Raw genomic sequence first — 13,227 nt, 5'->3', positions numbered from 1 at the left:
TGTCAGTACAGTTGAGGAAGCAGGGTCCTGGAGAGGTGTTCCAAAGTCTAGCGGTTCTGGGGAAGAAACTACTGGAGTAGAATGCTCTCTTGTCTCTATGGATCTCTACTATGAAAGGGTGGGATTTAGCTGCTGGTCGGGTCTGTCGGGTGTATTTACATCGAGGGGGTGCAAGTGCTTGCAGTTCGCCAGAGCAGTCACCATTAAAGTACTTGTAGAACAGACAAAGAGATGCAACATTTCGTCGATGGGACAGAGGATGAAGCTTAGATGACAGTTCAGGACCTATTAGGTTGGCGACTCTCTTTTGAACCTTGTCCAGGAGCGAGAGACTAGTAGCAGATGCACTAGCCCAAATATGACAGCAATACTCCATACATGGTCGAATAGTGGCCTAATAGATGTACAGGATACTTTCGGGCGTTAGTAGCTTTCTAGCACGGTAGAGATAACATACCTTCTTCGCAGCGGTCCTGACAATGCTTTTAATGTAATTTTTTCAACTCATGTTTCCTGTGAACGTTAGGCCGACGAGTTTAAAAGATGTAATCTCAGATAAAGAGTCTTTGGCCATTGCTATTGGTGGTAGAGAATGTTTCTTTTTCTCTCTTACTTCCCCTCTCTGCCCTTCCCTCAACAAGCCTGTCGAACTGTTCAACAAATCCCAAAACTTAATCATAAATTTCTCCAGAAAAAATACAAGATTAAACCTAGAACTCCAATTTCCAATGTAGACCCCCACTACCATGTTTTCTTTCTCGGACATCAGGGTCTATGTTTCAACCTTCCTAAGGTTGAAATGTAAATCTGACCCTTAAGATCGCCTTGGATATGGAATATGTGTTTACAATGAAGACAGCTTTCCATGTGGTAAGGACATCTCCAGAATAGTGTACACACAATAACCCTTATCCCCGGGTGGCCTCCGGGACTTGATAAGTGATGACCCCCATGTAAAAAAAAGAATAGACCCTAATTTACTCTGTATGTGCTTCTGGGTTGCACTTGCTCACACCACTGCGTTTATATTTGCGTTCTATCGTCCCCACAATAGCGGAGTTATTATTTTTAAGAGAACATCTAAGAAAATTGACGACACCCTTTCTGATCATCCTTCGGCTAACATTCCCGTCTGTGAAAACTACAATGTTCACAATGTGAAATACTTAACCCACTCAAATAAGACAAATGATGAGGTTAGTTTCTGCCATGGTTTCTCCATTGCTTTGTACCTCACCCAGATTGTTCAAGAACCCGTGTTCCCAACACTGACAATCAGTATGTAAATCTCCAAGATTTTTTCTTATAACTTGCCCTGAGCTATGTTATTCTTCCGTTCTGTATCTACTGGGATCTTCCGACCAGTCGGTTGTCTCATTCAAGATAAAAAAAATGTAATAAGCCTTCAGACGTACCTCTCCATCGTACAGTATCTCGATACGTTATTGCTGAATAGAACAACTTCCGTACGTTTATATCAGATATACATCTGTGTTCCATATTTAAAAAAGCGTATCAGACTTGACGGAATTGTTAAATCTATATAGACCGTGTCATACCATTCAGAAGATTCCAGCACAAACCTAACAGCCAACTCTGATTCTCTCCAGAATGTGTTGCTGTTATTACGCATAGTGTTCACTTTTTCTTTTGCTTCCGACGTAATAGATGTATTGAGATTAAACAGCTTTCAGGACTGCCAGCAACCACTGAAAAAGAGTAATGAAGACTGGGTTATATGCTCAGTTCGTTAAGTTTAAAGTAGCTGAGCAGTGGCTTGGTTCCCACTAGTTTTGTAAATAGCAAACAGAATCCTGAAGAGAAGCGTGTGCTCGATCCCAACCATCACCAATGGACCTGAGGTAATCTCGTCAGCCTCAGACAAAGCCAAACTATTTGCAAAGAACTTTGCAGCTGACTCAACCCTATGCGACCAAGGCTGTCAATCCCCCGCATTTCGTCCTGTACTAGAAAATACATTATGCGACATACAAATATTTGTGTTATGTTGCCAAGCTTATCAGTAACCTTGATTCCGGTAAAGCAAGTGACCTTGACGACATTCCAATTATAGCGCTGAAAAGCTTCAACTAGAACTAGCTCCCATACGTACAAAGCTGTTTAGGCGTTGTGATAAGGAGGATTGTTTCCAAACAGCGTCTTCTTAAGGTGAATTGCTTCCCCAACCCTCATCAATATGCCCTGTATTTAAGAATTAAGAGGATCGGTCATCTTTCTCTCACTACAGACGGATAAGTCTACTGAGCGTCAGGAGTAAGTTGCTAGAATCTGTGTGAAATAGAGAAGTACTAAACCCTCTCAGCAAAAAAATAACCTGCTAAGTGACATGCAATATAATTTCCGTTATACTAGATCTACAGCAGATGTGCTTACACTTATATCCCATAGGGTTAGCGAATCTCTCAATAGAGGCTTCCTTTCTAGAGCAATTGCTCTTGACACCTCAAAGGCCTTTGATAGGGTATGACATAAAGGTCTACTTCACAATATCTCCAGCTGCGTATAGTTGGAAATGTCTACTAAATTATTAAATCATTTCTCACTGATCGGTTCATAAGAGTAGTGCTTGATGGGCAGAAAATAGAAGCTCACAGTATTAATGTGGAGTCCCTCATGGATGCACCTTGCGTCCATCTCTCTTCATGATCTCCATTAATGATCTTCTAAATCACATCCTAAGACATTTATGCTAACGAAAGTACCATCCATGGCAACACATTAAATGCCGTAAACGACCAAGTTCTCTCTGATTCTCTCTCCTCTGATCTTGAGCACGTGGTACAATGGGGAAAGGGTGGGTGATTACTTTTAATGCATTAAAAAACAGGTTTCAATCTTTACATCATCAACGCTCTGATCCCCATCTGGCATCACTTGAAATGAATAGCGCTCATCTTGGGGAGGCTATATGTTTTTAAAAGCTTCTGGGCTTGACCTGTCTCCTGATCTGAAATGAAACACGTGCATTAAATCTGTTGCCAAGGTTGCTGGGGAAATGGTGGGATCCTTCTAGCTCTAATAGATATCTTACTGCTGATGCAATTAAATACCTGTATAAGTGGCAGGTTCGTCCAAGGATAGAGTACTGTTGCCCCATCTGAGCCGGAGCTGCTAGAAAAACTTATCCTTCCTTGAAAGAGTTCAATATAGATTCCTAGCCTAGTGGGGGATGCCCTTTTCTCTTCCCTGCAACCTCTTTCTCACAGAAGAGACGTTGCGAGCCTGTCTCTGCTTTATCGTTATTTTCATGGCAAGTGTTTGTTTGAGCTCCAATCTATGGTCCCCTCTTTCCAAACTTTCACGAAAAACACTCGTCTCGCTGAAACCACTATCAATAAGTTCCCCCACTCTTTATCTGTGCCTAAACCTAAACGTTGATTCAATGAACAAAGCTTCTTTCTTAGAACTGCACACCTGTGGAGCTCTTTTTTGTTTGCCTATATTCTAGCTGACTACAATTTGGTCGTCTTCAAGTCCAACGTAAACAAATTCTTGTTGAACCGTCCCCTTAAGCAATCCAATTTACCAAATGTTCTACTATTATAGATTACTAGGATATTATTTACTGATTTGCTGTACACTCATTAATTCTTCTCCTCGAGTGGCCGCCGGGCCTTTATAAGTGGTAACTCTTATGTAAACGATAAAAAAAAACTTTAACGTTATATCATACAAACATTTAATTTTACACATAAGCGTTATACAGTAAATACATGTCATGTTACACTTAAGCGTAATATAGTGCAAATATGTTATTTTAAAATTTGGCATTCCATACTACAAAATTTTATAATAAACTTTGGTGCTTTATAGCACAAACATGTTTTTTACTTTGCGTTTTATTGTAGAAACGTTATTTTAACTTTCGTGTTATGTTGTACAAACATGATTTATAAATTTAGACATTATATAAAACAAACATTTTATTTTAAATTGTTTGGTTCTATAATACAAACATGTTTTTTTTATGATTTATCGTTATATAGTACAAATATGCTATTTTATTTTGGCGTTATATAGTATGAACATGTTTTTTTTACTTTGGCGTTATATAATGCGTGCATATTATTTTAAAATTTGGTGTTATATGATACAAATATGTTATTTTAAACTTTGGTGCGCAAAATAATCTGAAATGATATTTTAAGCGTTAACGAGCGGTCAACATACAGAGACAATTATTGATATGTTTGGATGCGCCAAGACTAAGATACGCCAAACCTATTTACGCGTTCAAATTTGAAATTTCAACTTGAAAGATATTTAGACGGACCTAAAAAGGATATTTAATATCACAGTTTTACACTAAATGAAAAATCTGGAAAATATTTGTTGAAATGTATCAAGAACACAATAAGAACAATAATATACTCGAGGCAATCTTTATGCAATAAATTCATTCATAGGAATTTTCAATCAATGCAACAAGTTCTATCGGGAAACATATCGATTGAAACAAATAAAATATAAATGAAGTGTGAAAAATGTCTGGAACAACATTTTTTATATATAATTGGTAAGACAAAAATTTAACGGACGAAATATATTCGAGTTCAAATATTGAAAGCAATATCTCTTTCTCTCCCTGTCTCTCTCTCTTTATATATATATATATATATATATATATATATATATATATATATATATATATATATATATTTATATATATATATATATATGTCCGTCTGTTCGTCTGTTTATCTATTAATTTACTTTTCTATTCACCTACATTTCTATCAATCAATCAATCTATCTATCTATCCATCTATTTATCTTTTCACCTATATTGCTATCTATCTATCTATCTATTCCATGTATTCCATATATATGCATCTATCTATTCACCTATATTTTTATCTATCTATATGACCTTCTATTTATATATATCTCTATCTATATATACGGCACAATCATGTTGATACACCGGTTCTCGCCATATCACCGCGATATCACCGAACTTAAGTAATGTTGAGCCTGGCCAGTACCAGGTTTGGGAAACTGGCGCGGTCTATCCATCTATATTATAATATATATATATATATATATATACATATATATATATATATATATATATTAATATGGTATTTTTACATTCCTTATACATACATATATATATATATATATATATATATATATAAATATGGTATTTATACATTCCTTATACATATATATATATATATATATATATATATATATATATATATATATATGCATGCTCATCCAAAAATTACTCGCTGAAGATGGAAATAAAGGTTCTGTTCCCAGTAAAGCCGCATAATGTAAGATATATATATATATATATATATATATATATATATATATATATATATATCATTCAACCACGGTAGTGGTTGAATATATGCTTAAGTCCGAAATTGAATGAATCGAGACACATTCAAACCCCCACCACTAATTCCGTTCGCAACCAAATTTCAAACAAGTTATATAGCTGGATAGAACACCTCATTCGCTACATTTTGAAAATAAAATTTCGAAAATTGGTTCAGTAGAAAAAAAGTTACAACAAAATATGTGGGTTCACAAACAGGAGAGTAAGTACATAAGTGACTAACGCTTTTTTTATTTTGCATAACTTTTTTTTGTATATAAATATTTTTTACTGCGATTTTGCCAATATGACATGTTAGCGTAACGGTTAGTGTACCGGGGGTTGGTGGAAAGATTTTAGGTTCAATCCCGTGTATCGTTTTTTTTTATAATTAAAAAACCGAACTTTAAAAGAGGATTCAGCATACAGTTCCATAGTAAAGGTGATAAAATCCCACTTTGGGGGTTTATTTAGCTACTTCCCTTTTAACAGTTGCCCTCAGTAGTTCTACTTGAACTGTTCTGTGCCTCACCATATACTCAATCCATCGGATGAGTACTGGTGGCACATTGAGTTCTCGTAGCAACTTGAACATACTACTGAAGGGTATGTTGTCAAAAGCTCCAACAATATCTAAAAAGACACCGAGTGCCATCTTTTTTTTTGTTAGTTTACGCTCTATACAGATCACGAATTCATGAACCGCAGTCTCGGTAGAGACCCTGGCTCGGAAATACTGTGATTGAATGATAAATATTGCATAAATGTGTGTTTGAGAGCTATTTTTTTTTGACAATCATTAATAAATATTATAAATTTATATATTAATACAATAGCAATGCCTGGAAAAATCATGGATTATATGGAAAAATGCGCGCATGAAAAGTAATATTCTTAAGATTTTATTAAACCTGGAAAAGTAAAGGACAAGAAATTCAACCTGGAAAAGTAAAGAACAAGATATTCTAGTAAAGTAAAAAATAAGAATTTTTTAGACTTAAAATATTGCAGCTAAAAAAATGAATTAAATGATCCTAATTATGATATAATAAAATTATTAATTTTTATGTAAATTATAAAATTATTAATTCAATATACTAACTAACTAACTAACTAATGAATTAATTTTATTCAAACAATTTTCACTTCCTAAATATATGCAAATAATAGGGGGGAAATAAGTTCAATCCAGGGACTGACACCCTTTCTAACTCAACAATAAACAACAACATATGCAAATAATAAATAAAATATTTATCAATATTCAAATTTTATTTTTAGCTGCAATATTTTAAGTCTAAAAAATTCTTATTTTTTACTTTACTAGAATATCTTGTTCTTTACTTTTCCAGGTTGAATTTCTTGTCCTTTACTTTTCCAGGTTTAATAAAATCTTAAGAATATTACTTTTCATGCGCGCATTTTTCCATATAATATATATATATATATATATATATATATATATATATAAATAAATAAATAATTATATATATATATATATATATATTATATTATACGGCTTTACTGGGAACAGACCCTTACTGTCCATCTTCAGCGAATAATTTTTGGATGAGCATAAAAATATACGTCTTTTCCATCGGAGCAATACAAGAAAAAAGTGTTTATAGCTCTAGTATTACAGTATCGATCTCTATAAATTCATATTTTCATATTTTAATACAAAAAAATTATTTCAATATGTATATATATATATATATATATATATGTATATATATATATATATATATATATATATATATATATATATATTACATTTCGCGTTGTCAATCAAACCAACTGTTCTTTTCTTCGTTTCATCTCAAACATCGATGCCATTTTATCCACAAGTTTTCGGAATCTTGTGCCATTCTCTCACATAACGTATCTTTTTTTTCTATTTTTCGTCTATGCTTTCCATTTCCATGATCCTTATCCACAATCCTTTCCTCACCCATCGACATCTCGCGTGACCTGGCGAGCAACTAATTATCCCAAAACGATTGCTTTCCACCTCGCCGGCGCCGGGGGCAACAGTAGAGTCAAAATATCGCCTCTAAGAAATGACACTAATTTCTCTACTCCTACTCGGAATTAACCTGTCCATTTTCACCAGCTTCCTCATCTTTCACACCTTTCGTCCCACTCTAACTGTTGTTAAACATGGTCGTCCCTCGTCATCACCTTTTCCTTCTTTGCACAATTTTGCTTCTGGCGATCATCTTTGTATTTTATCTTTTTAATTATGCCTTTTACTCTTCTCGTGTTTTCTATTTGCAGATCCGTTGCTTCCCATCGATGACGTGGGACAATTCTGGACCAATCTTCGACTATCAGATGGATATTAGAAAGAACATGTTAAATTCGAGTTGTTGTATCTGTGAATACGTGTATGCCATGATGTGGTATAAAACTATTATCTTTGTGTTCAGCTTTTATTTCTAATTATTATACGTATAATAGAATATAAAAGTAATTTTGCAACTTCTTAGACGTGAGTGAATCAGAGTATAACGTCTTTCCCTGTGCTCTCTCGGCATATTCACCCTCTTTTTCTCTGTATATATATATATATATATATATATATATATATATATATATATATGTATATATATATACAGAGAAAAAGAGGGTGAATATATATACATATATATATATATATATATATATATATATATATATAACCAGTAGAGTTTAGTTTCCTAGAAGTACATCCAATGTAACAACATGTGTCTACCGAAGAGTGCTCAATGAGTGAACAGAGCAGGTATATTAAATTTATTTATACAAACATTAATGGCTACATATGTGCATACATGTTTCTGTAATCACCCGCGTTGAGGGACTACGTCTTCAGGCCAAGAATTACCGTCGAAAACTGATATTTCAATCAAAAACATTTTCCTATTTCGTTTGTAAAGTTAGAATGTAACCTGGGTGGGAGTCATAAAGCGGTAAGAAGAGAAGTGAGGTCTTTGAAGATAATAAACATCTTCTTTTTCATTTCCCTTTCTCTTTATCCACGCCATCTTTTGGTTTTTATGGCATAAGGTACTTGAGAATTTAGTATTTTTGTCTTGCAGCCTGTAAATTAAAAACATTTCCTATGGTCACTGAGTACTGACCGGTGTCTTTCAATCTACACCCATCCACACACATATACGCGCACACACACAACACACACACACAAAAACACACTAACACGTTAATGCAGATATTCAGAAGTGAATATATGCTGTTAATGCTGTAAATTGTCTGAGTAATTTGGTAGAGACTGCAGAGGTCATTTTTTTAAACTTTGGCTCCTATTATGACCCTTTACTATTTATTGTTTGAGGCTCAAATCAAGTTATTAAGTTAGATCCATGTCCAAGGAATCTATATCTAAAATTTCAAGTGTTTAGACCTAAGATTGTGGGAGGAGGTACACGGGCACACATACACGTTCACTTTTATAGATATATATGCGTATACATAAATATATACGAGAACAATTTTTTGCTTACTGTAAACTTTTTACGCAAATATTATGCAAGTATAAATCATGTAGAATATCTCCATAAATATAATTACACATAATAGTTAACTAAAGATGATCATCCCATAAGAAAACCGAAAACAGTAATAGGGAATTAATTAAAATGAATGTTTAAAAGATTATGCAAATTAGCTAGATCCTTTGCTAGTGAATGCAATTCTACAAACCATATATAAGAAAATTGTATTTTCTTTTTAAATAAATAGAAAAGATGGTTTTTTAATATGAATATCAATGCACACAAAAGAAAAAAAAACGAATTCATAGGAATATTTATATATATGTTGTTGTAAGCAGTCACTGCTTACAACAACACGTTTGTCAAAGTCAAGTAAATATCTGACGAAGAGATCTTTCTCGAAATATTATATTACACGGACATACCACCAGACCGACTTTCCCAGGTAACCACTGTGCGAATATAAATATACTGCGTATATGAAATATGAATATGTACACATGTATTTATAAGTTGTATTAATAAATTTCTCACCTGCTTCAGCTTGTGTCTTTCCGTTACTTCTGCATTGTACCGCCTTCTACAATTCCATTTAACTACATACTATACAATGCTTCAAGCAAACTACACCCACCTCTTAGTATTTTTCATTTTATTATATTTTATTATTCTTACATTTTAATATTTTAGTTATGTTCATTTTTTTATATTATAGTATTTATCATTTGTTATATTTTAATATTTTTTCATTTTTATATTTTAGTAATGTTTATTTTTGTATTTTGGATTTTTCATTTTATATTTTAGTATATTTAATTCAATATTTTATATTAAACAATTTAATTTAATGTTTTATATTAAACAATTTTGTATATTTTAGCATTTTTCATTTAATATATTTTAGCATTTGTTATTTTCTTTAAGTATGTTTATTTTTTTATATTTTTCAATTTGTTTTTATTAGAGTATTTTTAATTTTTTATATTGTTCTATTTGTTTATATTAGAGTATTTTTAATTTTTATATTTTTATATTTGTTTTTATTAGAGTATTTTTTATATTTTACATTTTTCTATTTGTTTTTATTAGAGTATTTTTAATTTTTTATCTTTTCTATTTGTTTTTATAAGAGTGTTTTTAATTTTTTATATTTTTATATTTGTTTTTATTAGAGTATTTTTATTTTTTATATTTTTCTATTTGTTTTTATTAGAGTATTTTTAATTTTTTATATTTTTATATTAGTTTTTATTAGAGTATTGTTAATTTTTTATATTTTTATATTAGTTTTTATTGTAGTATTTTTAATTTTTATATTTTTCTATTTGTTTTTATTAGAGTATTTTAAAATTTTTATATTTTCTATTTGTTTTTATTAGAGTATTTATAATTTTTTATATTTTTCTATTTGTTTTTATTAGAGTATTTTTTATTTTTATATTTTTCTATTTGTTTTTATTAGAGTATTTATAATTTTTTATATTTTTCTATTTTTTTTATTAGAATATTTTTAATTTTTATATTTTTCTATTTTTTTTTATAAGAGTATTTTTAATTTTTATATTTTTCTATTTTTTTTTATTAGAGTATTTTTAATTTTTATATTTTTATATTTGTTTATATTAGAGTATTTTTCATTTTTATATTTTTCTATTTTTTTTATTAAAGTATTTTTAATTTTTATATTTTTCTATTTTTTTTATTAGAGTATTTTACATTTTTATATTTTTCTATTTGTTTTTATTAGAGTATTTTTAATTTTTATATGTTTCTATTTTTTTTATTAGAGTATTTTTAATTGTTTATATTTTTCTATTTGTTTTTATTAGAGTATTTTTAATTTTTATATGTTTCTATTTTTTTTATTAGAGTATTTTTAATTTTTATATTTTTCTATTTGTTTTTATTAGAGTATTTTTAATTTTTTCTATTTTTCTATTGTTTTTATTAGAGTATTTTTAATTTTTATATTTTTCTATTTGTTTTTATTAGAGTATTTTTAATTTTTATATGTTTCTATTTTTTTTATTAGAATATTTTTAATTTTTCTATTTTTCAATTTGTTTTTATTAGAGTATTTTTAATTTTTATATTTTTATATTTGTTTATATTAGAGTATTTTAATTTTTTCTATTTTTCTATTTTTTTATTAGAGTATTTTAAATTTTTATATTTTTCTATTCTTTTTTTTTAGAGTATTTTTAATTTTTTTATATTTTTTTATTTGTTGTTTTCGAGTATTTTTAATTTTTATATTTTTTTATTTGTTTTTATTGTAGCATTTTTAATTTTTATATTTTTCTATTTGTTTATATTAGAGTATTTTTAATATTTTTCAATTTTTTATTATTAGAGTATTTTAAATTTTTATATTTTTCTATTTGTTTTTATTTGAGTATTTTTAATTTATTATATTTTTTATTTGTTTTTTTCGAGTATTTTTATTTTTTATATTTTTCTATTTGTTTATATTCGAGTATTTTTAATTTTTTATATTTGTCTATTTGTTTTTATTAGAGTATTTTTAATTGTTTATATTTTTATATTTGTTTTAATTAGGGTATTTTTATATTTTTATATTTGTTTATATTAGAGTATTTTTAATTTGTATATTTTTCTATTTGTTTATATTAGAGTATTTTTAATTTGTATATTTTTCTATTTGTTTTTATTAGAGTATTTTTAATTTTTTATATTTTTCTATTTGTTTTTATTAGAGTATTTTTAATTTTATATGTTTCTATTTTTTTATTAGAGTATTTATAATTTTTTATATTTTTCTATTTGTTTTTATTAGAGTATTTTTAATTTTTATATTTTTCTATTTTTTTTATTAGAGTATTTTAAATTTTTTATATTTTTATATTTGTTTATATTAGAGTATTTTTATTTTTATATTTTTCTATTTGTTTTTATTAGAGTATTTTTTATTTTTATATTTTTCTATTTGTTTTTATTAGAGTATTTTTAATTTTTATATTTTTCTATTTTTTTATTAGAGTATTTTTAATTTTTATATTTTTCTATTTGTTTATATTAGAGTATTTTTAATTTTTTATATTTTTCTATTTGTTTATATTAGAGTATTTGTAATTGTTTATATTTTAATATTTGTTTTAATTAGGGTATTTTTATATTTTTATATTTTTCTATTTGTTTATATTAGAGTATTTTTAATTTTTATATTTTTATATTTGTTTTAATTAGGGTATTTTTATATTTTTCTATTTGTTTATATTAGAGTATTTTTAATTTGTATATTTTCATATTTGTTTACATTAGAGTATTTTCAATTTTTATATTTTTATATTTGTTTTAATTAGGGTATTTTTATATTTTTCTATTTGTTTATATTAGAGTATTTTAAATTGTTTATATTTTTATATTTGTTTTAATTAGGGTATTTTTATATTTTTCTATTTGTTTTTATTAGAATATTTTTAATTTGTATATTTTTCTATTTGTTTTTATTAGAGTATTTTTAATTTTTTATATTTTTCTATTTGTTTATATAAGAGTATTTTTAATTTTATATTTTTGTATTTTTTTTATTAGAGTATTTTTAATTTTTATATTTTTCTATTTGTTTATATTAGAGTATTTTTAATTTTTATATTTTTCTATTTGTTTTTATTAGAGTATTTTTTATTTTTATATTTTTCTATTTGTTTTTATTAGAGTATTTTTTATTTTTATATTTTTCTATTTGTTTTTATTAGAGTATTTTTTATTTTTATATTTTTCTATTTGTTTTTATTAGAGTATTTTTAATGTTTTATATTTTTATATTAGTTTTATTATAGTATTTTTAATTTTTATATTTTTATATTTGTTTTTATTAGAGTATTTTTAATTTTATATTTTTCTATTTTTTTATTAGAGTATTTTAAATTTTTTATATTTTTATATTTGTTTATATTAGAGTATTTTTAATTTTTATATTTTTCTATTTGTTTTTATTAGAGTATTTTTTATTTTTATATTTTTCTATTTGTTTTTATTAGAGTATTTTTAATTTTTATATTTTTCTATTTTTTTATTAGAGTATTTTTAATTTTTATATTTTTCTAGTTGTTTATATTAGAGTATTTTTAATTTTTTATATGTTTCTATTAGTTTATATTAGAGTATTTGTAATTGTTTATATTTTTATATTTGTTATAATTAGGGTATTTTTATATTTTTATATTTTTCTATATGTTTATATTAGAGTATTTTTAATTTGTATATTTTTCTATTTGTTTATATTAGAGTATTTTTAATTTTTATATTTTTATATTTGTTTTAATTAGGGTATTTTTATATTTTTCTATTTGTTTATATTAGAGTATTTTTAATTTGTATATTTTTATATTTGTTTATATTAGAGTATTTTTAATTTTT

The sequence above is a fragment of the Euprymna scolopes genome, chromosome 3, assembly GCF_053919585.1.
Source record: "Euprymna scolopes isolate OS-2025 chromosome 3, ASM5391958v1, whole genome shotgun sequence".
Taxonomy (NCBI): domain Eukaryota; kingdom Metazoa; phylum Mollusca; class Cephalopoda; order Sepiida; family Sepiolidae; genus Euprymna; species Euprymna scolopes.
Note: the sequence above shows the minus strand (reverse complement) of the source record.